Here is a 13487-nt window from a genome sequence, read left to right as displayed (position 1 = left end):
TGTGGGTGAGTGTGAGTGTGCACATGTCACAGTGCCTGCATGGAGGTCAGAGGACAAGGTGTCCATGTGGGTGAGTGTGAGTGTGCACATGTCACAGTGTATGCATGGAGGTCAGAGGACAAGGTGTCCATGTGGGTGAGTGGGAGTGTGCACATGTCACAGTGTCTGCATGGAGGTCAGAGGACAAGGTGTCCATGTGGGTGAGTGTGAGTGTGCACATATGAGAGTGTATGCATGGAGGTCAGATGACTAGGTGTCCATGTGGGTGAGTGTGGGTGTGCACATGTCACAGTGTATGCATGGAGGTCAGAGGACATAGTGTCCATGTGGGTGAGTGTGAGTGTGCACATATCACAGTGTCTGCATGGAGGTCAGTGGACAAGGTGTCCATGGGGGTGAGTGTGAGTGTGCACATATCACAGTGTCTGCATGGAGGTCAGAGGACAATATCAGGAATTTGTCCTCATCTTCCACCTTGTTTTGAGGCAGGTTCTCTGTTCAGTGTTCATCAGGCTAGGTAGCCTTTGACTTCTGTTGGAGACGAGGAGATGAGCCCTGAACAGATCTTTGCCCTGAAATAACCTCTGTCCTGAGATAACTTCTGCCCTGAGCAACTTCCGACCTTTCCTCATTCCCCCCACCCTGCCATACCTAACTGATTGCATCCCCTCACCCCGCCACACCTAACTAATTAACATCCTGCCTGGTGACTGCAGAGACGTGAGAACTATACCGGGAATTCTTAGAATAACTGCAAACTGTCCTAGGCCAAAGGCCAAGAAGATTCTGTAACTTTCCACCACCTGCCTCCTCCAGCCCCCCCTCACCCAAGACCCTAACCCTAACCCTTAAAAAGGCCGCTGTGGCTCAATAAAATTGGACTCTTGACAAGTGTACATTTGCTTGAGTCCCTTCCTCTCTCTCGCCCATCTTATTTCAGGTTTGGGTCCCCCTCGCCCCCACGAATAACGAGGTCCCGCGGGTCGGGACAAGTGGCGCCCAACGTGGCGGCTCGAGGCACGGACTCCTACCGGACGGAGACCCCCAGTTCAGCGACCTCCGGAGGATTTGTTAAGTGGTCACCGCTTCTCCACCCAAGAAGACGGCAAGACCTGGTAAGTTTTCCCTCTTCATTCCGTCCCATCAAGATGGGCCATTCATTGTCTAAAGAGGCTTCTTTCATAAAGGATTTAAAAGCCAATCTCAGAGAGTGAGGAATACGGGTATAGAAAAAGGATCTTATACAGTTTTTTATTTTTTTTGATAAGACATGTCCATGGTTTATGATTGATGGACCTAACATTCATCCCAAGAAATGACAAAGAGTCAATAAAGAATTAAATCAAAAACTTACTACTAAAGAAATGGCAAAGAGTCGACACCTCTGTCTCCTGCGTGAGATATGTGTCGACCCCAGAGCTCTGGTTTCCTGAATAAAGCCTCATGCTTTTGCAGCAAGTTGGGTCTCCTGTGTGCTTTGGGTGCGTGCTATCTCGAGACTTGAGTGAAGGTCTCCCTCTGGGGGTCTTTCAATTGAGAGCTCGTCCAGGGATTTGCACGTCTACCCAGGACTCCGGAGACCCCCTTGGACGTAAACAATGTAAATGTCTGCCGCGCTGCTTGTCTGAGTGTTTGTCTGAGTGTTTGTCTGAGTGATTTCTGTGATTTCTGTTGCTCTGATCTGTTTTAATTTCGGTTTGGGCAGCTGTTGTTCAGGACCGTGAGGACCTGACAATGGTGGTTGGCAGGACCACAGGCTGCAATCCTGGGGGACGCCCCAGGATCTGAGGAGAGTCAGGGTGGCTGACAGTCTCCTATCTGGTAAAGGAAGATTGTGTATTTCTCCTTCAGGAGAAACCACAGAGGCATCTTCCATCTGAAACTGCATTTGGTTTTCTGTTCTGGACGCATCGGAGGTGTCACGGTTTTTGGTTTCTTTTTGTCAGTATCTATTTTGTGTTTGTTTGTGGACTCTTGTTTCTAATTATGGGACAGACTATGACGACCCCCCTGACTCTGACGGTATCTCATTTCTCTGAAGTTAGAAGTAAGGCTCATGACTTATCTGTAAAAATTAAAAAAGGTAAATAACAGACTTTCTGCTCCTTTGAATGGCTGCCAGAGGGAACATTTGATCTAACCATTATTTCTGCTGTTAAGAATATTGTTTTTCAGAAGGGACCCATTCTCACCCAGATCAACAGCCATACATCCTGGTCTGGGAGAGCCTAGTGACGGATCCCCGGCATGGGTCAAGCCCTGGATCCACCCCCGCCACGGTCAGGCTCCCGAGTCCTGGCAGTGGCCCAACAAGCCACGAGAAAACCAAGCCGAATGGCCACAGACCCCTCGGCTCAGCCCAAAATATATCCTGAAATAGAGGACCCTCCCGAGTGGCCCTCTGCCCCGATTCCATCTCCCCCACCTTAGCCCCCTGCTCTCCCTGCTCCAGCTTTGCTCGAGGGAAGAGGAGATGGGCCCACTGCAGGGACTAGAAACTGAAGGACCTGATTCCACTGTACGAGCCTTTGGTCCTTCCCCTGACCCTAGCATGTCTCAGGCCCAAATGAGCAGCCTACCTAGCTCCCAAATGAGATTGATGTGGGATTCCCTCTCACCCTACCTGAATGGAATTACAACTCAGCAGAAGGTAGGGAGCAACTGACAGTCTACCGCCAGGCTCTGATGGCAGGTCTCAGGGGGGCTGCTTGCCGCCCCACGAATCTGGCTAAAGTAACTTCCCTCTATTTTTTTAGAATGCTTGATGGAGGCTTCCCGGAGATATACTCCTTTTGGCCCTACTTCTCAGGGTCAACAGGCGGCGATAACAATGACATAGATAAGGCAGTCCGCTCCAGACATTAAAAAGAAATTACAACATCTGGAGGGTTTACAAGATCTAGCTTTGACAGACATAATTAAGGAAGCTGAAAAGGTTTAGCATAAGAGAGAGAGAAAAAGAAAAGAAAGACCAAAAAAAAAAAAAAAAAAGGAAGCAGAAGAGAGAGAAAAAATAATGGGAAAAGGAGACAAGAAAGGAACTTAAATAGGATATTGGATACAGTGATAAAAAAAAAAAAAAAAGCATCAGGATCAGGATCAGGAAGACTTAGACAGCCAGGGTACCTGGGCAACAGGCAAACAACAACAACAACAACAAAAAAAAAAAAAACCTGAGGGCTTTAGGAAGCCCCTTGAGAAGGATCAATGTATGTATTGCAAGGAAAGAGGATCTTGGGTTCACGAATGCCCCAAAAAGAAAAAAAACTGGGAAGGAATTTTTCAATGTTGGGACATAGAGTGCTTGTTAAAAATGTCTTTTGAGTGGTACTTAGATCAGAATGTTAAAGTATGTAGATGAAGATGTGTGGATGTGAAAAAAAAAAAAAATTTCAGGCTTAAGTATGTTGGGATAGTTTGCTTGAGCTTTATCAAATTTAAGTCATGGGTAAAACATAAAATTGTTTTATGTTAATAAAAAATTTCTGTGGTGCATGAAATCAATAGTTACCAAGTTTAAGCCAAAATCATTGGTTGTCAAATAATGTTTTTTTCTTTCAAAAATATTTATCAAGGGTTATATTAATATTTAGCTAGCTGTTTGGGCTCAGAAAAGACCAGATTCTACTCTGTTATATGTAAAGTAACTGTCTCAATTTTGGCATCTTAAGTCCAGTGCTTATAACAAAATTAACCCTTAAGACATATTCCCTACTTTAGGGCACAGCCTCATGCTCAAACAATGGTCCTCATTCTGAAAAAAAAAAAAAAAAAAAAAAAAAAAAAAAATCAAGCTCCATGGTTCTATTTCCAATGTTCTCTGAGTAATTTGTAGCCACACAGGTATCTGGACTAATCAAAGATGTTTTCACACAGGTGCTAAGACCTTATACTGTCTTACTTGTTTTCTAGGTTAAATAAGTTAAGTTTGTAAATCAGCTGGTACTGTTTTCAAGACTGATAACAGGTTCTGCCTATACTTATAAATGTTGGATATTTAAAATGGGAGATGTGCCTACTTTCTATACCTCAGATATATGGCTTATGCTACCACAGTACAACAAAAATTTTAAAGATAGGACAAAATGATTTTAGAAGCCCTGTGCCATTCTTTAGTTAAGTCTATTTCAGTAATTAAATGTGCTCCATATGTATGTACATCCAAGCTGATGTAACTTCCTTTCTAAGTGTGTTAATCACCTATGTAGAAGCCAAAGCCAATTGGAATCATTGGAGTAAAAAGTGTTAATATTTTGGCCTGTGTCCCATGTCATGAGGCCACTGGAGATGATGGGACACTTCTACACTGGCCCCCTGGTAAGTCACCTGTCTTCCTGAGCAGGGAGGATATGGAGACCCAAACAAAAGTGGTGTACAATGTAAAACAGGAGAGTCACAATTGAGAAGCAATCAGTCCTCCTGACTTCCCAAAGAAGGAAAAACTACTTGGCCAGCATGGCCCTGACTCATCCTAACAGGCCAAAGACACCAGTAAGCTATGGGGCTACTCTTGTGTCCCTAAAGTCTCTTTGGAGAGCCATTAATGACCTCCAAATTTAATCCTTAATTAACTTTTGGCTATCTGCAAGGTCTTAAACACTCAGAGAAAAATGTATAACCAAAGATAAAAAATAGCTCTTTATTATTAAGATTAAATGTTATGTATATGTTTCTGATAACTCTGCTAGCATCTCATCTGTTTTACAAGCCATGTTAAATACTACTGTGCCATTTAATGAACAGTTCTGAAAGAAAATCTTAGCCAGCTCATCCTCAGATGGTCCTGCGATGATCCAAGCCTGTCTACCTGGATTCCCTCGACCTACAAAAAGACCAGTTTGCTGTGTGTTCACTTCTCAGTAACTCCTTACTTTTATTCTTTCTTTCCAAAGTTATCTTTCAAGATTATCTTCCTACACTCTGGGGTACATTAAAATAGTTCCCCTCTCTAGGAGAGATTCTCTAACTGCAACAAGTCTCCACTTCGTGTCCCATTCAGCAGGAAGTAGTAAATGATCTGATGTCTTCGACCCAGCCCCCTAAAGCAGTTAGAGTGTCTTCTCATGAGAGGGAGAAATAAAAGGGAAATAGACTGTCTATACCATACGTTCCTGTTGTCATAGATAAAGTTTACTTAAAATAAGTTTATTTAAAGTTCCTCAAATAAAATTATAGAGCTTGATTGAAATGCCATACAGATTAAAAGTTCTAGGACCTCCCTTTTATGAGGGAATTGCCATCCTTACATCTCCTGTGTCTACTAACAGTGCAGAGGGATTATTCTGGCACTCTGCCCCAGAGGGGGGTATTACTCTTGCATCCATTTCCGGCCTCGGACTGTGTCTATTAGGCCCTGATATGCTCCCTCCTCTGACTCTTGAACCGGTATGCAACCAAACTGCTATTATCAATGACTCCTTTATATATACTAAAGCCCCTAGTAACTCCTATCTTGCTTGTTCCACGGGGCTGACTCCCTTTATTGTCAACAAGGACTTTTTACAGACTAAGGACTATTGTGTTGTAGTTATAGTTTTGCCACGATTTTTCATTCATGATTCTGAAAGTTTTACAACTACTATAGATCAAGGCATTGCCATTAGACCAAAAAGAGAGCCTTTAACTGCCCTCACCCTGACTGTGCTCCTGGGACTTAGTGCTGCAGGGGCCGGGACAGGTATTGCCTCGCTGGTAACCTCCCAACAGCATTTTTCACAAGTCAGTGCCTTAGTGGACAGAGATCTTAACCTCATACATGAGGGGATACAAGATCTCAAAGATTCTTTGGCCTCGCTCTCTGAGGTTGTACTTCAAAACTGGAGAGGGCTAGATTTGGTGTTCTTAAAGGAAGGGGGACTCTGTGTAGCCCTCAAAGAAGAATGTTGTTTTACTTAGATAAGACTGGGCTAATACAAAATAGCCTTGATAAAGTTAAAAGAAATCTAGAGGACTCGAGAACAACAAGAATCTTGGTATAAAAATTGGTTTTCCACATCTCCATGGCTAACCACTCTGCTTCCCAGCCTGCTAGGACCTTTTGTAGGTTTCCTTTTACTTCTCTCTTTTGGCCCCTGGGCCTTTAAACGATTAACAAGTTTCATTAAGCGTCAGGTAGATTCTGCAATCAAGCCGGTGGAAGTCCACTACCTCGACTCGCCACAGAAGAAACATCTGCCGCTGACCTGCCAAAAGAACAAGACAACCCTCCATCTCGACCCTTAGACTTTACCTCCCTGCAAAAACCCACCCTGGGGTGGAAATTTTGGTCCTGCCCCTCCAAATAATAACTCAGGTCTCCGCGACCCCTCATACAAATTGGCTACCAAACATATTTCCTCCAGGATCCTTATGTGGCATTGACGGTCTTGTTGAGAGCAAAATGCGTTACATTTCCACAAAGTGAGTGGTCTGGTAAGTCAGCGACGGAACGGGTGGCTAAGTCTCGACCCGCCTAAGACAGGACGACCTCGCCGAGAGGAGGCCGATCCAATGACGGGTAAGGGTCCAGCACTGCCCTTCTAACAGGCTCAGACCATTTGTGCCCCTTGTTCTAAGGTCAATCCAAATGACTTTATCAAAATCAATGACCTATGAGTAACAGCGCTCAACCTACTCTGGGGAACGCTCGCCTCTCTGATGTCAGGTTACTGTCAGGTTGCTCCTCTGGATCCATTTTTACTCTTAAACAAAAATAATCGGCCACCAAAACAAGCCCTTCTTTGGGACATCATTAAGGGGTCGCGGTAACCTCCCTATCCTGGTCCTTGTATACAGAAGAGGGGGAGATGTTGGAGACGAGGAGATGAGCCCTGAACAGATCTTTGCCCTGAAATAACCTCTGTCCTGAGATAACTTCTGCCCTGAGCAACTTCCGACCTTTCCTCATTCCCCCCACCCTGCCATACCTAACTGATTGCATCCCCTCACCCCGCCACACCTAACTAATTAACATCCTGCCTGGTGACTGCAGAGACGTGAGAACTATACCGGGAATTCTTAGAATAACTGCAAACTGTCCTAGGCCAAAGGCCAAGAAGATTCTGTAACTTTCCACCACCTGCCTCCTCCAGCCCCCCCTCACCCAAGACCCTAACCCTAACCCTTAAAAAGGCCGCTGTGGCTCAATAAAATTGGACTCTTGACAAGTGTACATTTGCTTGAGTCCCTTCCTCTCTCTCGCCCATCTTATTTCAGGTTTGGGTCCCCCTCGCCCCCACGAATAACGAGGTCCCGCGGGTCGGGACAGACTTCCATATGGTTCTCCTCGCTCTGCCCCTCTCCTTCCCTACTGTGCCTGGATTGCAGACACTGGCACCACAGTGTCCAGCGTTTGGTGCGTCCTGGTTGACTGAACTCTGGTCATCATGCTTGCACCACAAGTGCTTTAGCCACTGAGTCATCTCCCTTGTCCCTAACTGCCATTTCTTTTCTATTTGTAGGACTAAGGGTGACATTTGAGCATGGCTAAATTCTGATAATTCTACCTATGTGACCTCTGCTTTATGTAATTTATTAAATCAGATTCAAACCATGTTAAACACTTCTGCCTCCTGAGTGCTGGGATCAAAGGCATGTGCCATCATTCATGGGTACCATCACTTTTTTTCCCAAGGTAGGGTCTCCCTCTGGCCCAGGCTGACCTGGAATTCACTACATAGTCTTAGGCTGGCCTCGAATTCATAGTCATCCTCGTACCTCCCAATTCCTGGGGTTAATGTTGTGTTTCACCACACCGAGCATCACCACACTTTACTATTTTTTCTTTTCTTTTTATTTTGAGGCAAGCCCAACAGACTGGCTTTTTTTTTTTTTTTTTTTTAATGTGAGAGAGAGAGAATTGGTGGGCCAGGGCCTCCAGCCACTGCAATCAAACTCCACACGTGTGCACCACCTTGTGCGCATGTGTGACTTTGAGCGCTTGCGTCACTGTGTACATCTGGCTTTCAAGGGCCTGAATAGTCCAGCATGGGTCCTTAGGCTTCACAGGCAAGCGTCTTAGCCTCTGAGCCATCTCTCCATCCTCATCATTTTAAAAAATATACTTCAATTTATTTATTTGTGAGAGAAAGACAGGCAGACAGACTGAGTATGGGCATACCAGGGCCTCTTGCCACTGCAAATGAATTCCAGACACATGTACCACTTCATACATCTGGCATTACATTGATATGGGGGAATTGAACCTGGGCCATCAGGCTTTGCAAGCAAGCATCTTTAACTGCTGAGCCACCTCGCCAGCCCAACATCATCATTTTTGGTGAATACCTTTGGAATTGGATTTTCTGGTTTTCATGGCTCAAATGGGTTATATCTATTATAATCTCTTTTTAAACTGGTTTTATTTTTTTTTGGTTTTTCAAGGTAGGGTCTCACTCTGGCCCCCAGGCTGACCTGGAATTCACTATGGAGTCTCAGGGTAGCCTTGAACTCATGGTGATCCTCCTACCTCTGCCTCCCGAGTGCTGGGATTAAAGAGGTGCACCACCACGCCCGTCTCTTAAACTGTTTTTATTAACAATGTCCATAATTATAGACCATAAACCTTGATAATTCCCTCCCCTCCCCCACTTTCCCCTTTACAAATCCGTGCTCCATCATATTCCCTCCTCCTCTCAATTAGTCTTTTATTTTAGTGTCATCATCTTTTCCTGTTATGAGGGCCCTGTGCAGGTAGTATCAGGCATTGCGAGGTCATGGATCTCCAGACCATTTTGTGTCTGTTAAACTGCATTGTAAGCAGTCCTACCCTTCTTTGACTCACATTCTCTCCACCACCTCTTCTGTAATGAACCCTGAGTCATGGAAGGTGTGATAGAAATGTTTCAGTGCTGAGCACTCTGTCGCTTCTTCTCAGCCCTGTGGTGCCTTTTGAGTCATCCCAGATGTCACCACCATCTGAAAAGAGAAGCTTCTCTAACCAAAAGTGAGAGTAGCATTAATATATGGGTATGAACATTAAGAGAAGTGCTTACCAGGCAGTTTGGTGAGCATAATATATGCATTTAGCAAGACACCAGCAGGCATTATATCCCTAGGGCTCAGGACCTCCCCCGACATAGGTTTTCAATATCAGGCATGTATTCCCTCCTATGGAGCCGGCCTCCAGTCAAATTAGAGGGTGGTTGGTTTCTCCATAACAGATATGCCACTATTGCATCCATTAGCTCATTTGGCTTGGCTGGCCAAATTTAAGGCTTGCAGTGTCCACTGTTGTTTATCTCCACTGATTACTTCCCTCTTTTCCACTGCGGCATAGCCTTGTCCAGCTGTCAGCTGGTCTACATGGAGGTTTTCAGCTCAGCTCCAGCTTGATTTCTCAGTGACCTTGCAGCTCAAGCATGTGGTGTCTTCAGCAATACCTATTATTATTATTGGGGGAGCGGTTCTTTTGAGGTAGGGTCTCACTCCAGCTCAGGCTGTCCTGAAATTTACTCTGTAATCTCAGGGTGGCCTGGAATTCATAGTGATCCTCCTACCTCTGCCTCCTGAGTGCTGGGATTAAAGGCATGCTCCACCACGCCCAGCTCAGCAATATTTATTATAATCTTAACAGTAATCCTATTAGTCTTTTGACCTGTATACTTTATTGCTGTCTTAATTTTATCTCTCTTGCTTACAGTTGATATGTAACTGGTAGACCAGAGTTCATGATGCCTGTTGCCACAAATGAAAATGAGCAGACTTCCAGTTAAGATGGCAGATAGTAGCCATTCCAAAGCAGCCTGGGGGTGGGGGTGGAGGCAAAACACAAGCACAATACACTCTTATCCCAAACAATGTAGGTGTGTAAGGAATTAGCAACCCCAGCAGAGAAACAGGAGAGACCCCAGAGTTTCTAGCAACTTCACACCCAGCCAGAATCCGCTCCAGCTGCAGCTCTGATGATTGGCTGAGAAGAGCTACTCATCCAGCCCTGCCTGAGCCAGCCAAGCAGAAAGATGGTAAAGGGATTTTCTACTCACACCAGCCCCACAACGTCAAAAGGCGGAGAAGAAACAGGGATCAGCTGAACAGCTCTGGAATAACTTCAGGCACACTCCACAGCCTCCCCTCCTCCAACCACCAGCACTGGGAACCGCTGAAGAATTCAGTTCTCAAAGGGATTTCAGACACCCCTCATCCATACAGCATCCAGCACAGCCTCAGAAGAGCAGGTACATCGGCCCGACCAACCTAGCCAAGCCCACAGTACAACAAAGAGGGAGCAAGGCAGGAACTTAGCATAGGTGAGACTAGACGTCATCTCAAAAGGCAACAGGGCATGCTTACAGTGCGGTCGATACCTGTTCCAGAGCCAGGCATATAGACCGGCACTGGAAGTACTGATTACACCTTCCAAGTCAGGCCAGGTAATGTGTTGGATTTGATTGATGTACTTTTGGTCAGTTTTACCATTCTTAAATAAGCTGTGTTTTGGAGGTTGACTTTGTTGCTGTTGGGTCAGGGGGTTGCACAAATAATGAGGCAGAGACTGTTCGAGCTCAACAAAAACCAGAAAAAATGTTTATTACAGCCAAGGAATGACGCAACTGATCGATCAGGGACACAGCCAGACTCCGGGAGCTGGAACTATGACCCCAAAGGAGTGGCTCACAGGCTTTTATTTTATTTATTTTTATTTTTTTAAATTTTTTTTTGTTGTTTATTTATTTGAGAGCGACAGAGAGAGAAAGAGTGAGAGAGAGAAAGAGAAAGAACGGGCACGCCAGGGCTTCCAGCCACTGCAAAGGAACTCCAGACGCTTGCGCCCCCTTATGCATCTGGCTAACGTGGGTCCTGGGGAATAGAGCCTGGAACCGGGGTTCTTAGGCTTCACAGGCAAGCGCTTAACCGCTAAGCCATATCTTCAGCCCAGCTCACAGGCTTTTAAAAGAAATATCACAACCAGGAAAGCCACAACCAGGTGATGGGCAAACAATGCACAGCCAGGGGAGGAGTGAGGTGACCTTTGCCAGGATTGGTGGGTTCCAGGTGGAGAAATACATTGTAACCATGTACCTGTAGTTAAGGAACTAGTTGTTTCTGGTTTTAGGATGTTGGCAAATTTAGAGGGTATTCGGAGAGGGGATCTGACTTTTTATTGGTTGGCTCAGCTATAGGGAAATACCTTTAACAAAAGGACACGAGCAATATGGAGAATGCTTAACAAAATGGAGTTCTTATGGTCACCTTCAAAATGGAGTTTTTATAGTTATTTTAGCCCTTTCAGTTGCTTTCCATAAGTCCTGATTTATACAGTGTTGGGAGCTGTAGCTGCTCTTTGACCATGAGAACTGAAGCTGTTTTTGGATCTCCGGGCACAGAGACCTTATCGTATGGCCTTGGCAAACAGTCTTCAGGCACAGAGGCATTTGTGGAGCAGACTTTAGGCACGTAGGCACTGTCTGGAAAGTTTTATTTTCTGTATATAAGCTTGTGCTTGCCTGAATAAATCTGAGACCTTGATCAGAATATAGACTTGGTCTCCTTCTTTGTGTCTCTTGTCTCCCATCCAGGTTACTTTCCCCTCATGTCCTTGTTTAACTCCCCACTGGCCGGGGCAATACAGACCAGGAATATCAGCCTCCCAGACAACAGAATTAAGGGTGTGAGTCAACACACACCCTTAAGAATTTGACTTTGTTAGATTATCTGTTTGTTTTATTTTTATTTATTTATGTTTGCTTGTTTATTTGTTTTGGTTTTTCAAGGTAGGGTTTCACTCTAGCCCACACTGACCTCAAATTCACTAGAGTCTCAGGGTGGCCTTGAACTCACAGATCCTCCTACCTCTGCCTCTGGAGTGCTAGGATTAAAGGTGTGCACCACCACGCCCAGCTGTTTGTTTTTTCAAGGTAGGGTTTCATTCTAGTCCGGGCTGACCTTGAATTCATTACAGAGTCTCAGTGTGGCCTAGAACTCATGGCCATCCTCCTATCTCTTACTCCCCAGTTCTGGGTTTAAAGGTATGCGCCACCACGCCTGGCTATCTGTTTGTTTTAAGTCACACTCTTGCATAAATACTCCCTGCTGTCACTCTGGGAGTAATATAAGACCCACATCTGGCACCATAGGCTCCTACCCTGGAAACTAGCATTCAGAACACCTAGGTTTATGAGGGATACCTGAATCAAACCACCATACCCCATGTATAGTTACATTTATTTTAAAGATATGGAGGTCTCTCTCTCTCACACACACACATACACATATTTTCAAGGTAGGGTCTCACTCTAGCCCAAGCTGACCTGGAATTCACTCTGTAGTCTCAGGGTGACCTTGAACTCTTGGCGATCCTCCTGCCTCTGCCTCCTGGCTGCTGGGATTAAAGGCATGTGCCACCACACCCAGCCAAAGTATGTTCTTAATTCAAAAAAAAATCCCAGCTGACCAAAGTATGTTCTTTTTTTTTTTTTTTTTTCACCAGAGTCAAGGGACCTTATTGATTGACAAAGGCCCCCTGCTGAACAGGATGGCATGGAAATCCCTTGGATGAGAACTCATCATCATCTTGTGTGCAGAAATTAAGGTATGCTCCACCCTGAGCAGCCCACATATCCTTTAAAAGTTTTGTTGGTTGTCAGAAAGGTCTGAGGCACAGCCAGTTTCCTTATTCATTCAGGAAGTAAAGAACATGGCCCAAATCTGGATGCAGAGGGTGGAATTCTGTCAGATGTGCAGTACAGCGAAGGTCCTGAGATACCAGAACGTGTCCAAGAACCAGGAACTGCTCATTCCTTGTAGAAGGGGAGGCAAATAAGGCTTCAAACTGGCTCCTAGGTGTCAACATGGCCAAGCCACCTTCTCAGGATCCACTTTCTCATCTCATGAACGTTGAGGACCTCAAAGTCCAGATGTTCGATCACAGTCTCCAAATCGGCACATGAGCTCAAACAGCCTGAGACCCAACCACTTGACTTTCTGCAAAAGTGCCAACAATCATTGAAGGGATTATCTCAGATCTCTTCTAGCTCTGATATTTTGGGAGGAAGCCTGGACCTTCAAGAGATGGGATCCTCTTTTAAAAGGGCTGTGACAGTCTTCTCTACTTTGTGTCACCATCCACATGGTCGTGACTGCCAGTGAAGTCAACCCCATATCTTTCCAATGAGTCCCTCAAAAGCACGGCCTAGGTCACTGTAACACATGAGCCTCAGGGAAGGCTCTACTTCGAAAAGAAGACCCTACCTTGAAAAAAAAAAAAAAAGGCCAGCAGGGTGTGGTGGTGCACGCCTTTAGTCCCACCACTCCAGAGGCAGAGGTAGGAGGATCACCATGAGTTCAAGGCCACCCTGAGACTACATAGTGAATTCCAGGTCAGCCTGGGCCAGAGTGAGACTCTACCTTGAAAAACCAGAAAACAAACAAACAAAAAAGAACATACTTTGTATGTATATATCACGTGTTAGTACCACATTTTGCCTCTCCCTCCCCATTCCACTGGGGTCCCTCAGTTGAGCTGCAAGTATTCCCCGTGGTATTGTGGCTTATGGTTGTGGGAGCAGTTT

The sequence above is a fragment of the Jaculus jaculus genome, chromosome 2, assembly GCF_020740685.1.
Source record: "Jaculus jaculus isolate mJacJac1 chromosome 2, mJacJac1.mat.Y.cur, whole genome shotgun sequence".
Lineage (NCBI taxonomy): Eukaryota > Metazoa > Chordata > Mammalia > Rodentia > Dipodidae > Jaculus > Jaculus jaculus.
The sequence above is the reverse complement of the archived record's forward strand: the minus strand, read 5'-3'. Positions refer to the sequence as shown.